General features: G+C 27.3%; 1 pseudogene; it reads right to left on the bottom strand.

The window, feature by feature from the left end:
* Positions 1 to 15,907: 15,907 nt before the first annotated feature.
* On the bottom strand, positions 15,908 to 16,883 carry LOC125593220 (annotated as a pseudogene).
* Between the last annotated feature and the right edge of the window lie 213 nt (positions 16,884 to 17,096).

Genomic DNA, 17,096 nt, shown 5'->3' with positions numbered 1-17,096 from the left:
TTAAAACAACACTAAAGATCATAGGATTCAGTATATAGAGCATTTACCGAAAAAATCAATATTTTCGTAGGGACACATAGATTTTGAAAAAAATTAAAAAATATGAAAATTTTGTTTTAATGCATAGTTGCATACTTCACTAACATATGATGAAGGTCAAAGAGGTTTAATGCACAGTTGTCTCTGTTTTTGTAGAAAATAGCGATTTTATAGTGGTTAGTCCACCAATTTAGGGAGTATTATTAAGTTTTACTAAATTATTTGACAAAAAAAATTAAAACGATGTCCATATACCATGAAAGAGGGTTTAATATATATTAATTAAAATGTATAATGTGTTTAGAAATTTTAAAACAACACTAAAGATCATAGCCTTAAGTATATATAACATTTACCGAAAAATTCAATATTTTCGTAGGGGTTAACACATAGATTTTGAGAAAAATTCAAAAATTCAAAAATTCTATTTTAATACATATTTGCATCTTTCACTAACATATGATGAAGGTCAAAGAGGTTTACTGCGTATTTGTCTCCGTTTTTCTAGAAAATAGCGATTTTATAGTGGTTAATTCACCAATTTAGGGAGTATTATGAAAATTTACTAAATTAATTGACAAAAAATTCAACCGAATTCCATGTACCATAAAAGAGAGTTTAATATACATTAATACAAATGTAGAATGTGTTTAGAAATTTTAAAACAACACTAAAGATCATAGGCTTCAGTATATATAACATTTACCAAAAAACTCAATATTTTCGTAGGGGTTAACACATTGACTTTGAGAAAAATTCAAAAATATGAAAAATATGTTTTAATTCATATTTTGATCCTTCACTAACATATGATGAAGGTCAAAGAGGTTTGGAACCTTTTTTGTCTCCGTTTCTCTAGAAAATATCGATTGGTCCACCAATTTAGGGAGTACTATGAAGATTAACTAAATTAATTGACAAAAAATTAAAACGATATCCATGTACCATGGAAGAGAGTTTAATATACATTAATACAAATATATAATGTGTTTAGAAATTTTAAAACAACACTAAAGATCATAGGCTTCAGTATATAGAGAATTTACCGAAAATTCAATATTTTCGTAGGGACACATAGATTTTGAGAAAAATTCAAAAATATGAAAATTCTGTTTTAATGCATAGTTGCATCCTTCACTAACATATGATGAAGGTCAACGAGGTTTGGAACCTTTCTTGTCTCCGTTTCTCTAGAAAATATCGATTAGTCCACCAATTTAGGGAGTACTATGAAGTTTAACTAAATTAATTGACAAAAAATTAAAACGATGTCCATGTACCTTGAAAGAGAGTTTAATATACATTAATACAAATGTAGAATGTGTTTAGAAATTTTAAAACAACACTAAAGATCATAGGCTTCAGTATATAGAACATATACCAAAAAATTCAATATTTTTTGAGAGAAATTCAAAAATTCAAAAATTCAAAAATTCTGTTTTAATGCATAGTTGGATCTTTCACTAACATTTGATGAAGGTCAAAGACGTTTAATGCATATTTGTCTCTGTTTTTCTAGAAAGTAGCGATTTTATTGTGGTTAGTCCACCAATTTAGGGAGTATTACAAATATTTACTAAATTAATTGACAAAAAATTAAAACGATGTCCATGTACCATGAAAGAGAGTTTAATATACATTAATACAAATGTAGAATGTGTTTATAAATTTTAAAACAACACTAAAGATCATAGGTTTCAGTATATATAACATTTACCAAAAAACTCAATATTTTCGTAGGGGTTAACATATAGATTTTGAGAAAAATTCAAAAATATGAAAATTCTGTTTTAGTGCATAGTTTCATCCTTCACTAACATATGATGAAGGTCAAAGAGGTTTGGAACCTTTGTTGTCCCCGTTTCTCTAGAAAATATCGATTATTCCACCAATTTAGGGAGTACTATGAAGTTTAACTAAATTAATTGACAAAAAATTAAAACGACGTCCATGTACCATGAAAGAGAGTTTAATATACATTAATACAAATGTAGAATGTGTTTAGAAATTTTAAAACAACACTAATGATCATAGGCTTCCGTATATATAACATTTAACGAAAAATTCAATATTTTCGTAGGAGTTAACACATAGATTTTGAGAAAAATTCAAAAATTCAAAAATTCTATTTTAATGCATAGTTGCATCGTTCACTAACATATGATGAAGGTCAAAGAGATTTAATGCATATTTGTCTCCTTTTTTGTAGAAAATAGCGATTTTATAGTGGTTAATCCATTAATTTAGGGAGTATTATGAAGATTTACTAAATTAATTGACAAAAAAATAAAACGATGTCCTTGTACCATGAAAGAGAGTTTAATATACATTAATAAAAATGTAGAATGTGTTTATAAATTTTAAAACAACAATAAAGATCATAGGCTTCAGTATATATAACACATAGATTTTGAGAAAAATTTAAAAATTGAAAAATTCTATTTTAATGCATAGTTGCATCGTTCACTAACATATGATGAAGGTCAAAGAGATTTAATGTATATTTGTCTCCGATTTTCAAGAAAATAGCGATTTTATAGTGATTAATCCACCAATTTAGGGAGTATTATGAAGATTTACTAAATTAATTGATAAAAAATTAAAACGATGTACATGTACCATGAAAGAGATTAATATACATTAATAAAAACTTAGAATGTGTTTAGAAATTTTAAAACAACAATAAAGATCATAGGCTTCAGTATATATAACATTTACAAAAAAACTCAATATTTTTGTAGGGGCTAACACATAGATTTTGAGAAAAATTAAAAAAGATGAAAATTATGTTTTAATGTATAGTTGCATCCTTCACTAACATATGATGAAGGTCAAAGACGTTTAATGTATATTTGTCTCTGTTTTTCTAGAAAGTAGCGATTTTATAGTGGTTAGTCAACCAATTTAGGGAGTATTACAAAGATTTACTTAATTAATTGACAAAAAATTAAAACGATGTCCATGTACCTTAAAAGAGAGTTTAATATACATTAATACAAATATAGAATGTGTTTAGAAATTTTAAAACAACACTAAAGATCATAGGCTTCAGTATATATAACATTTACCAAAAAACTCAATATTTTCGTACGGGTTAACATATAGATTTTGAGAAAAATTCAAAAATATGAAAATTATGTTTTAGTGCATAGTTTCATCCTTCACTAACATATGATGAAGGTCAAAGAGGTTTGGAACCTTTGTTGTCCCCGATTCTCTAGAAAATATCGATTAGTCCACCAATTTAGGGAGTACTATGAAGTTTAACTAAATTAATTGACAAAAAATTAAAACAACGTCCATATACCATGAAAGAGAGTTTAATATACATTAATACAAATGTAGAATGTGTTTAGAAATTTTAAAACAACACTAATGATCATAGGCTTCCGTATATATAACATTTAACGAAAAATTCAATATTTTCGTAGGGGTTAACACATAGATTTTGACAAAAATTCAAAAATTCTATTTTAATGCATAGTTGCATCGTTTACTAACATATGATGAAGGTCAAAGAGATTTAATGCATATTTGTCTCCGTTTTTCTAGAAAATAGCGATTTTATAGTGGTTAATCTACCAATTTAGGGAGTATTACGAAGATTTACTAAATTAATTGACAAAAATTTAAAACGATGTCCATGTACCATGAAAGAGAGTTTAATATACATTAATAAAAATGTAGAATGTGTTTAGAAATTTTAAAATAACAATAAAGATCATAGGTTTCAGTATATAGAGCATTTACCGAAAAAATCAATATTTTCGTAGGGGTTAACACATAGATTTTGAAAAAAATTAAAATATATGAAAATTTTGTTTTAATGCATAGTTGCATTCTTCACTAACATATGATGAAGGTCCAAGAGGTTTAATGCACAGTTGTCTCTGTTTTTCTAGAAAATAGCGATTTTGTAGTGGTTAGTCCACCAATTTAGGGAGTATTATGAAGTTTTACTAAATTATTTGACAAAAAATTAAAACGATGTCCATGTACCATGAAAGAGGGTTTAATATACATTAGTTAAAATGTATAATGTGTTTAGAAATTTTAAAACAACACTAAAGATCATAGTCTTAAGTATATATAACATTTACCAAAAAATCAATATTTTCGTAGGGGTTAACACATAGATTTTTAGAAAAATTCAAAAATTCAAAAATTATATTTTAATGCATAGCTGCATCTTTCACTAACATATGATGAAGGTCAAAGAGGTTTACTACATATTTGTCTCCGTTTTTCTAGAAAATAGCGATTTTATAGTGGTTAATCCACCAGTTTAGGGAGTATTAAGAAGATTTACTAAATTAATTGACATAAAATTAAAACAATGTCCATGTACCATGAAAGAGAGTTTAATATACATTAATACAAATTTAGAATGTGTTTAGAAATTTTAAAACAACACTAAAGATCATAGGCTTCAGTATATATAACATTTACCAAAAAAACTCAATATTTTCGTAGGGTACACATAGATTTCGAGGAAAAAACAAAAATATGAAAATTCTGTTTTAATGTATAGTTTCATTCTTCACTAACATATGATAAAGGTCAAAGAGGTTTGGAACCTTTGTTGTCTTCGTTTCTCTAGAAAATATCGATTAGTCCATCAATTTAGGGAGTACTATGAAGATTAACTAAATTAATTGACAAAAAATTAAAACGATGTCCATGTACCATAAAAGAGAGTTTAATATACATTAATACAAATTTATAATGTGTTTAGAAATTTAAAACAACACTAAAGATCATAGGCTTCAATATATATAACATTTATCATAAAACTCAATATTTTTGTAAAGGTTAACACATAGAATTTGAGAAAAATTCAAAAATATGAAAATTATGTTTTAATGCATAGTTTCATCCTTCACTAACATATGATGAAGGTCAAAGAGGTTTGGAACCTTTGTTGTCTCCGTTTCTCTAGAAAATATCGATTAGTCCACCAATTTAGGGAGTACTACGAAGATTAACTAAAGTAATTGACAAAAAATTAAAACGATGTCCATATACCTTGATGTAGAGTTTAATATACATTAATACAAATGTATAATGTGTTTAGAAAATTTAAAACAACACTAAAGATCATAGGCTTCAGTATATAGAGCTTTTACCGAAAATTCAATATTTTCGTAGGGACACATAGATTTTGAGAAATAATCAAAAACATGAAAATTCTGTTTTAATGCATAGTTACATCTTTCACTAACATATGATGAAGGTCAAAGACGTTTAATGCATATTTGTCTCTGTTTTTCTAGAAAGTAGCGATTTTATAGAGGTTAGTCAACCAATTTAGGGAGTATTACAAAGATTTACTAAATTAATTGACAAAAAATTAAAACGATGTTCATGTACCTTGAAAGAGAGTTTAATATACATTAATACAAATATAGAATGTGTTTATAAATTTTAAAACAACACTGAAGATCATAGGCTTCAGTATATATAACATTTACCAAAAAACTCAATATTTTCGTAGGGGTTAACATATAGATTTTGAGAAAAATTCAAAAATATGAAAAATCTGTTTTAGTGCATAGTTTCATCCTTCACTAACATATGATGAAGGTCAAAGAGGTTTGGAACCTTTGTTGTCCCCGTTTCTCTAGAAAATATCGATTATTCCACCAATTTAGGGAGTACTATGAAGTTTAACTAAATTAATTGACAAAAAATTAAAACGACGTCCATGTACCATGAAAGAGAGTTTAATATACATTAATACAAATGTAGAATGTGTTTAGAAATTTTAAAACAACACTAATGATCATAGGCTTCCGTATATATAACATTTAACGAAAAATTCAATATTTTCGTAGGGGTTAACACATAGATTTTGACAAAAATTCAAAAATTCTATTTTAATGCATAGTTGCATCGTTTACTAACATATGATGAAGGTCAAAGAGATTTAATGCATATTTGTCTCCGTTTTTCTAGAAAATAGCGATTTTATAGTGGTTAATCTACCAATTTAGGGAGTATTACGAAGATTTACTAAATTAATTGACAAAAATTTAAAACGATGTCCATGTACCATGAAAGAGAGTTTAATATACATTAATAAAAATGTAGAATGTGTTTAGAAATTTTAAAATAACAATAAAGATCATAGGTTTCAGTATATAGAGCATTTACCGAAAAAATCAATATTTTCGTAGGGACACATAGATTTTGAAAAATAATTAAAAATATGAAAATTTTGTTTTAATGCATAGTTGCATTCTTCACTAACATATGATGAAGGTCCAAGAGGTTTAATGCACAGTTGTCTCTGTTTTTCTAGAAAATAGCGATTTTGTAGTGGTTAGTCCACCAATTTAGGGAGTATTATGAAGTTTTACTAAATTATTTGACAAAAAATTAAAACGATGTCCATGTACCATGAAAGAGGGTTTAATATACATTAGTTAAAATGTATAATGTGTTTAGAAATTTTAAAACAACACTAAAGATCATAGTCTTAAGTATATATAACATTTACCAAAAAATCAATATTTTCGTAGGGGTTAACACATAGATTTTTAGAAAAATTCAAAAATTCAAAAATTATATTTTAATGCATAGCTGCATCTTTCACTAACATATGATGAAGGTCAAAGAGGTTTACTGCATATTTGTCTCCGTTTTTCTAGAAAATAGCGATTTTATAGTGGTTAATCCACCAATTTAGGGAGTAATAAGAAGAATTACTAAATTAATTGACAAAAAATTAAAACAATCTCCATGTACCATGAAAGAGAGTTTAATATACATTAATACAAATGTAGAATGTGTTTAGAAATTTTAAAACAACACTAAAGATCATAGGCTTCAGTATATATAACATTTACCAAAAAAACTCAATATTTTCGTAGGGGGTTAACACATAGATTTCGAGGAAAAAACAAAAATAAGAAAATTCTGTTTTAATGTACTGTTTCATCCTTCACTAACATATGATAAATGTCAAAGAGGTTTGGAACTTTTGTTGTCTTCGTTTCTCTAGAAAATATTGATTAGTCCACCAATTTAGGGAGTACTATGAAGATTAACTAAATTAATTGACAAAAAATTAAAACGATGTCCATGTACCGTGAAAGAGAGTTTAATATACATTAATACAAATGTATAATGTGTTTAGAAATTTTAAAACAACACTAAAGATCATAGGCTTCAATATATATAACATTTATCATAAAACTCAATATTTTTGTAAAGGTTAACACATAGAATTTGAGAAAAATTCAAAAATATGAAAATTCTGTTTTCATGCATAGTTTCATCCTTCACTAACATATGATGAAGGTCAACGAGGTTTGGAACCTTTGTTGTCTCCGTTTCTCTAGAAAATATCGATTAGTCCACTAATTTAGGGAGTACTACGAAGATTAACTAAAGTAATTGACAAAAAATTAAAACGATGTCCATATACCTTGATGTAGAGTTTAATATACATTAATACAAATGTATAATGAGTTTAGAAATTTTAAAACAGCACTAAAGATCATAGGCTTCAGTATATAGAGCTTTTACCGAAAATTCAATATTTTCGTAGGGGTTAACACTTAGATTTTGAGAAAAATTCAAAAATTCAAAAATTCAAAAATTCAAAAATTTAAAAATTCAAAAATTATGTTTTAATGCATAGTTGGATCTTTCACTAACATATGATGAAGGTCAAAGACGTTTAATGCATATTTGTCTCTGTTTTTCTAGAAAGTAGCGATTTTAAAGTGGTTAGTCCACCAATTTAGGGAGTATTCAAAAGATTTACTAAAATAATTGACAAAAAATTAAAACGATGTCCATGTACCATGAAAGAGAGTTTAATATACATTAATACAAATGTAGAATGTGTTTAGAAATTTTATAACAACACTAAAGATCATAGGCTTCAGTATATATAACATTTACCAAAAAACTCAATAATTTCGTAACACATTGATTTTGAGAAAAATTAAAAAATATGAAAATTATGTTTTAATGTAAAGTTGCATCCTTCACTAACATATGATGAAGGTCAAAGAGGTTTAAGGCACAGTTGTATTCGTTTTTCTAGAAAATAGCGATTTTATAGTCGTTAGTCCACCAATTTAGGGAGTATTATGAAGTTTTACTAAATTAATTTACAAAAAATAAAAACGATGTCCATTTACCGTGAAAGAGTGTTTAATATACATTAATACAAATGTACAATGTGCTTAGAAATTTTAAAACAACACTAAAGATCATAGGCTTCAGTATATAGAGCATTTACCGAAAAAATCAATATTTTCGTAGGGTTAACACATAGATTTTGAAAAAAAATTCAAAAATATGAAAATTTTGTTCTAATGCATAGTTGCATTCTTCACTAACATATGATGAAGGTCAAAGAGGTTTGGAACCTTTGTTGTCTCCGTTTCTCTAGAAAATATTGATTAGTCCACCAATTTAGGGAGTATTAAGAAGTTTTACTAAATTAATTGACAAAATATTAAAACGATGTCCATGTACCATAAAAGAGAGTTTAATATACATTAATAAAAAAGTAGAATGTGTTTAAAAATTATAAAACAACACTAAAGATCATAGGCTTCAGTATATATAGCATTTACAAAAAAACTCAATATTTTCGTAGGGGGTTAACACATAGATTTTGAGAAAAATTAAAAAATATAAAAATTATGTTTTAATGCATAGTTGAATCCTTCGCTAACATATGATGAAGGTCAAAGAGGTTTAATGCACAGTTGTCTCTATTTTTCTAGAAAATAGCGATTTTGTAGTGGTTAGTCCACCAATTTAGGGAGTATTATGAAGTTTTACTAAATTATTTGACAAAAAATTAAAACGAGGTCCATGTACCATGAAAGAGTGTTTAATATACATTAATTAAAATGTATAATGTGTTTAGAAATTTTAAAACAACACTAAAGATCATAGCCTTAAGTATATATAACATTTACCGAAAATTTCAATATTTTCGTAGGGGTTAGTTAACACATAGATTTTGAGAAAAATTCAAATATTCTATTTTAATGCATAGTTGCTTCCTTCACTAACATATGATGAAGGTCCAAGAGATTTAATACATATTTGTCTCCATTTTTCTAGAAAATTGCGATTTTATCACGGTTAATCCACCAATTTATGGAGTATTATGAAGATTTACTAAAATAATTGACAAAAAATTAAAACGATGTCCATGTACCATGAAAGAGAGTTTAATATACATTAATACAAATTTATAGTGTGTTTAGAAATTTAAAACAACACTAAAGATCATAGGCTTCAGTATATATATCATTTACCAAAAAACTCAATATTTTCGTAGGGTTAACATATAGATTTTGAGAAAAATTAAAAAATATGAAAATTCTGTTTTAGTGCATAGTTTCATCCTTCACTAACATATGATGAAGGTCAAAGAGGTCTGGAACCTTTGTTGTCCCCGTTTCTCTAGAAAATATCGATTAGTCCACCAATTTAGGGAGTACTATGAAGTTTAACTAAATTAATTGACAAAAAATTAAAACGACGTCCATGTACCATGAAAGAGAGTTTAATATACATTAATACAAATGTAGAATGTGTTTAGAAATTTTAAAACAGCACTAATGATCATAGGCTTCCGTATATATAACATTTAACGAAAATTTCAATATTTTCGTAGGGGTTAACACGTAGATTTTAAGAAAAATTCAAAAATTGAAAAATTGAAAAATTCTATTTAATGCATAGTTGCATCGTTCACTAACATATGATGAAGGTCAAAGAGATTTAATGCATATTTGTCTCCGTTTTTTATTAAAATAGCGATTTTATAGTGGTTAATCCACTAATTTAGGGAGTATTATGAAGATTTACTAAATTAATTGACAAAAAATTAAAATGATGTCCATGTACCATGAAAGAGTTTAATATACATTAATAAAAATTTAGAATGTGTTTAGAAATTTTAAAACAACAATAAAGATCATAGGATTCAGTATATATAACATTTACCAAAAAACTCAATATTTTCGTAGGGGTTAACACATAGATTTTGAGAAAAATTACAAAATATGAAAATTATGTTTTAATGCATAGTTGCATCCTTCACTAACATATGATGAAGGTCAAAGAGGTTTAATGCACAGTTGTGTCCGTTTTTCTAGAAAATAGCGATTTTATAGTCGTTAGTCCACGAATTTATGTAGTATTATGAAGTTTTACTAAATTAATTTACAAAAAATAAAAACGATGTCCATTTACCATGAAAGAGAGTTTAATATACATTAAACAAATGTACAATGTGCTTAGAAATTTTAAAACAACACTAAAGATCATAGGCTACAGGATATAGAGCATTTACCAAAAAATCAATATTTTCGTAGGGGGTTAACACATAGATTTTGAGAAAAATTCAAAAATTCAAAAATTCAATTTTAACGCATAGTTGCTTCGTTCACTAACATATGATGAAGGTCAAAGAGATTTAATACATATTTGTCTCCGTTTTTCTAGTAAATAGCGATTTTATAGTGGTTAATCCATCAATTTAGGGAGTATTATGAAGATTTACTAAAATAATTGACAAAAAATTAAAACTATGTCAATGTACCATGAAAGAGAGTTTAATATACATTAATACAAATTTATAATGTGTTTAGAAATTTAAAACAACACTAAAGATCATAGGCTTCAGTATATATAACATTTATCAAAAAACTCAATATTTTCGTAAAGGGTTAACAAATAGAATTTGAGAAAAATTCAAAAATATGAAAATTATGTTTTAATGCATAGTTTCATCATTCACTAACATATGATGAAGGTCAAAGAGGTTTGGAACCTTTGTTGTCTCCGTTTCTCTAAAAAATATCGATTAGTCCACCAATTTAGGGAGTACTACGAAGATTAACTAAAGGAGTTGACAAAATATTAAAACGATGTCCATGTACCATGAAAGAGAGTTTAATATACATTAATACAAATGTATAATGTATTTAGAAATTTTAAAACAACACTAAATATCATAGGCTTCAGTATATAGACCTTTTACCGAAAATTCAATAATTTCGTAGGGACACATAGATTTTGAGAAAAATTCAAAAACATGAAAATTCTATTTTAATGCATAGTTGCATCCTTCACCAACATATGATGAAGGTCAAAGACGTTTAATGCATATTTGTCTCTGTTTTTCTAGAAAGTAGCGATTTTATAGTGGTTAGTCCACCAATTTAGGGAGTATTACAAAGATTTACTAAATTAATTGACAAAAAATTAAAACGATGTCCATGTACCTTGAAAGAGAGTTTAATATACATTAATACAAATATAGAATGTGTTTAGAAATTTTAAAACAACACTAAAGATCATAGGCTTCAGTATATATAACATTTACCAAAAAACTCAATATTTTCGTAGAGGTTAACATATAGATTTTGAGAAAAAATCAAAAATATGAAAAATCTGTTTTAGTGCATAGTTTCATCCTTCACTAACATATGATGAAGGTCAAAGAGGTTTGGAACCTTTGTTGTCCCCGATTCTCTAGAAAATATCGATTAGTCCTCCAATTTAGGGAGTACTATGAAGTTTAACTAAATTAATTGACAAAAAATTAAAACGACGTCCATATACCATGAAAGAGAGTTTAATATACATTAATACAAATGTAGAATGTGTTTAGAAATTTTAAAACAACACTAATGATCATAGGCTTCCGTATATATAACATTTAACGAAAAATTCAATATTTTCGTAGGGGTTAACACATAGATTTTGACAAAAATTCAAAAATTCTATTTTAATGCATAGTTGCATCGTTTACTAACATATGATGAAGGTCAAAGAGATTTAATGCATATTTGTCTCCGTTTTTCTAGAAAATAGCGATTTTATAGTGGTTAATCCACCAATTTAGGGAGTATTACGAAGATTTACAAAATTAATTGACAAAAAAATTAAAACGATGTCCATGTACCATGAAAGAGAGTTTAATATACATTAATAAAAATGTAGAATGTGTTTAGAAATTTTAAAACAAGAATAAAGATCATAGGCTTCAGTATATAGAGCATTTACCGAAAAAATCAATATTTTCGTAGGGGTTAACACATAGATTTTGAAAAAAATTCAAAAATATGAAAATTTTGTTTTAATGCATAGTTGCATTCTTCACTAACATATGATGAAGGTCAAAGAGGTTTAATGCACAGTTGTCTCTGTTTTTCTAGAAAATAGCGATTTTGTAATGTTTAGTCCACCAATTTAGGGAGTATTATGAAGTTTTACTAAATTATTTGACAAAAAAATAAAACGATGTCCATGTACCATGAAAGAGGGTTTAATATACATTAATTAAAATGTATAATGTGTTTAGAAATTTTAAAACAACACTAAAGATCATAGTCTTAAGTATATATAACATTTACCGAAAAATTCATTATTTTCGTAAGGATTAACACAGATTTTGAGCAAAATTCAAAAATTATATTTTAATGCATAGTTGCATCTTTCACTAACATATGATGAAGGTCAAAGAGGTTTACTGCATATTTGTCTCCGTTTTTCTAGAAAATAGCGATTTTATAGTGGTTAATCCACCAATTTAGGGAGTATTAAGAAGAATTACTAAATTAATTGACAAAAAATTAAAACAATCTCCATGTACCATGAAAGAGAGTTTAATATACATTAATACAAATGTAGAATGTGTTTAGAAATTTTAAAACAACACTAATGATCATAGGCTTCCGTATATATAACATTTAACGAAAAATTCAATATTTTCGTAGGGGTTAACACATAGATTTTGACAAAAATTCAAAAATTCTATTTTAATGCATAGTTGCATCGTTTACTAACATATGATGAAGGTCAAAGAGATTTAATGCATATTTGTCTCCGTTTTTCTAGAAAATAGCGATTTTATAGTGGTTAATCCACCAATTTAGGGAGTATTACGAAGATTTACTAAATTAATTGACAAAAAAATTAAAACGATGTCCATGTACCATGAAAGAGAGTTTAATATACATTAATAAAAATGTAGAATGTGTTTAGAAATTTTAAAACAAGAATAAAGATCATAGGCTTCAGTATATAGAGCATTTACCGAAAAAATCAATATTTTCGTAGGGGTTAACACATAGATTTTGAAAAAAATTCAAAAATATGAAAATTTTGTTTTAATGCATAGTTGCATTCTTCGCTATCATATGATGAAGGTCAAAGAGGTTTAATGCACAGTTGTCTCTGTTTTTCTAGAAAATAGCGATTTTGTAATGTTTAGTCCACCAATTTAGGGAGTATTATGAAGTTTTACTAAATTATTTGAAAAAAAAATAAAACGATAACCATGTACCATGAAAGAGGGTTTAATATACATTAATTAAAATGTATAATGTGTTTAGAAATTTTAAAACAACACTAAAGATCATAGTCTTAAGTATATATAACATTTACCGAAAAATTCATTATTTTCGTAAGGATTAACACAGATTTTGAGCAAAATTCAAAAATTCAAAAATTATATTTTAATGCATAGTTGCATCTTTCACTAACATATGATGAAGGTCAAAGAGGTTTACTGCATATTTGTCTCCGTTTTTCTAGAAAATAGCGATTTTATAGTGGTTAATCCACCAATTTAGGGAGTATTAAGAAGAATTACTAAATTAATTGACAAAAAATTAAAACAATCTCCATGTACCATGAAAGAGAGTTTAATATACATTAATACAAATGTAGAATGTGTTTAGAAATTTTAAAACAACACTAAAGATCATAGGCTTCAGTATATATAACATTTACCAAAAAACTCAATATTTTCGTAGGGGGTTAACACATAGATTTCGAGAAAAAAACAAAAATAAGAAAATTCTGTTTTAATGTACTGTTTCATCCTTCACTAACATATGATAAATGTCAAAGAGGTTTGGAACTTTTGTTGTCTTCGTTTCTCTAGAAAATATTGATTAGTCCACCAATTTAGGGAGTACTATGAAGATTAACTAAATTAATTGACAAAAAATTAAAACGATGTCCATGTACCGTGAAAGAGAGTTTAATATACATTAATACAAATGTATAATGTGTTTAGAAATTTTAAAACAACACTAAAGATCATAGGTTTCAGTATATAGAGCATTTTCCGAAAATTCAATATTTTCGTAGGGACACATAGATTTTGAGAAAAATTCAAAAATATGAAAATTCTGTTTTCATGCATAGTTGTATCCTTCACTAACATATGATGAAGGTCAACGAGGTTTGGAACCTTTCTTGTCTCTGTTTCTCTAGAAAATATCGATTAGTCCACCAATTTAAGGAGTACTATGAAGTTTAACTAAATTAATTGACAAAAAATTAAAACGATGTCCATGTACCTTGAAAGAGAATTTAATATACATTAATACAAATTTAAAATGAGTTTAGAAATTTTAAAACAGCAATAAAGATCATAGGCTTCAGTATATAGAACATATACCAAAAAAATCAATATTTTCGTAGGGGTTAACACTTAGATTTTGAGAAAAATTCAAAAATTCAAAAATTCAAAAATTCAAAAATTTAAAAATTCAAAAATTATGTTTTAATGCATAGTTGGATCTTTCACTAACATATGATGAAGGTCAAAGACGTTTAATGCATATTTGTCTCTGTTTTTCTAGAAAGTAGCGATTTTAAAGTGGTTAGTCCACCAATTTAGGGAGTATTCAAAAGATTTACTAAAATAATTGACAAAAAATTAAAACGATGTCCATGTACCATGAAAGAGAGTTTAATATACATTAATACAAATGTAGAATGTGTTTAGAAATTTTATAACAGCACTAAAGATCATAGGCTTCAGTATATATAACATTTACCAAAAAACTCAATAATTTCGTAACACATTGATTTTGAGAAAAATTAAAAAATATGAAAATTATGTTTTAATGTAAAGTTGCATCCTTCACTAACATATGATGAAGGTCAAAGAGGTTTAAGGCACAGTTGTCTCCGTTTTTCTAGAAAATAGCGATTTTATAGTCGTTAGTCCACCAATTTAGGGAGTATTATGAAGTTTTACTAAATTAATTTACAAAAAATAAAAACGATGTCCATTTACCGTCAAAGAGTGTTTAATATACATTAATACAAACTAGAGATTTTTCCGGGCTACGCCCGGGTTATTTTCTCATATATTCAAGGGTGAATTAGTGAAATAACCAAAACAAAAAAACAAAATTAAATTTGTAGAGAGAGATAGGAAGAGAAGAGAGGAGAGAGAATGAGATTTTGGTTACTTGGCAAATTTTTGTTTTTGGTATGGTTATAGAGTGCGATTTCTGTATATTCAAATTAAATTTAGATTATTTATAATTTGTGTTTTTATTATAATTTTTCACTGATACTAATTACACTATATAAACTATTAGAAAAATTTATAGTTTTTTGTATTGTTTTGGTAATAACAATTTTGAAATTATTGAAATTCTATTTTTTCCAATATCAGAAAATACACAAGCTGGTAATTAATCTGATTATATCTGATTATTTCGGAAATGATAATAAGTGTTTAAGAAAAGAAGTGTTTGTCATATGGGATTGTTTTTTTATTTTATTCCGAGAGACTTCAATGGATTTTTTATTTAAAATACAAAGACAAAAATTAAGAATTCGTAAATATTAATTAGAATCTATATACTGTATTCGATTTGAAAATGAGTAAAATTTACTTGGACTTGTGAATATATATTATTTGCAAATCAATTTAATTGCATAAATGATTAACACCCTTTTACTTTTGATAAAATAAGATAAGATTCAAAACTGAGCAGCGAACCAACATATGCGTGTATTTTGAGATTTTCTATTTTGAAATTTTCTATGGATCCATTTTTAACTCTTGAGATAGTTTAAAAAACATATTATTTTCAAAGCTTGGAAGCGAACCAAAAGCAAAGTGAGTGTAGGAAATAAAAGTCATCTAAACAATATAATAAATAGCTCAAAGCCACAAAGTCTGTTGGCTAGCGAGCCTCTTCCTGGCTTCTTCTATTTTGGTAAGCTTACACCCTAAACCCTTAATAAAGGACATTCAACACTTTGACCCTTTGCCTAGCGTGAACACATTCCTCAACCTTGTTGCAAACTCATGTCCTATTGAGTCTTGTATGTGGTGGTAGTCTCAAAGCTTCCCTTAAGCTTTGCACGGTTTCTAATCACACCAACACTCCCTCTGTTTCTACCTCCAGTCACCATCACAACATTACCGAAATCTAACTTGATGAACGCAACAATCTTGTTCTCCTCCAGGACGAGCTTAATAGTTTGTCTGGAAAGAGATGCCCTTTTGTTTGAACTGGATAGTTCGAACCTTGCAAAGCTTATACTGTAAAGAGGAAAAGAAACAAATCTTATTTGTACACATACATGTCAAACATTACTCTAAATTATATCAAGAGCAAGAGAGATCAAAACCTTAGCTTCTTCGTCCCTGATGGAGTGAAGACGGAAACGTCCCTCGCTATCATAGAGAAGACAGAAATTCTCAGAGAAGAAATACAAATGCACCACCAATTTTGTCAAGCATCCAATGTTTTGGAGCATTGAGCCTTTTCATATGCTTCTTTTAACCTATTGCCTGTGTAATAACCAAACATAACACATATGCTAGAGCTATACAAATGATATAGCCAGTGATACATGTTCCATTGAGATCTAAGTAAGCCATATCTAAAGACTAATATCCACTAAATGATCCCAACACCAGAGCCTTCTAAAAGTCTTCCCATGAAAAGAAAATTACTAAAGCAGTATCTTATAAAGCCAGTATGATGTAAGGTCAATCTAATATTTTCAGACTGAAGTCAAATAAAGAAACTGAAAAATAACTCACTTTTGCATATGATATGAAAGCCGACCAGCATTCATGAGGGACTGTCAAAGAAAACACACAATCAAAGGGTTAAGTAAAGCAATGAATATGTTATTAGCGGGATCGAGATTCGAAACAGGGTAGCTTAATACTCAGGAAACGATACAATACCCCTTTTTGTTCAATATATTATGCGATCTGACCTGTGGAAATTGCACCAACC

Source organism: Brassica napus, chromosome C9 (genome assembly GCF_020379485.1).
Source record: "Brassica napus cultivar Da-Ae chromosome C9, Da-Ae, whole genome shotgun sequence".
Classification (NCBI taxonomy): domain Eukaryota; kingdom Viridiplantae; phylum Streptophyta; class Magnoliopsida; order Brassicales; family Brassicaceae; genus Brassica; species Brassica napus.
The sequence above is the reverse complement of the archived record's forward strand: the minus strand, read 5'-3'. Positions and strand labels throughout refer to the sequence as shown.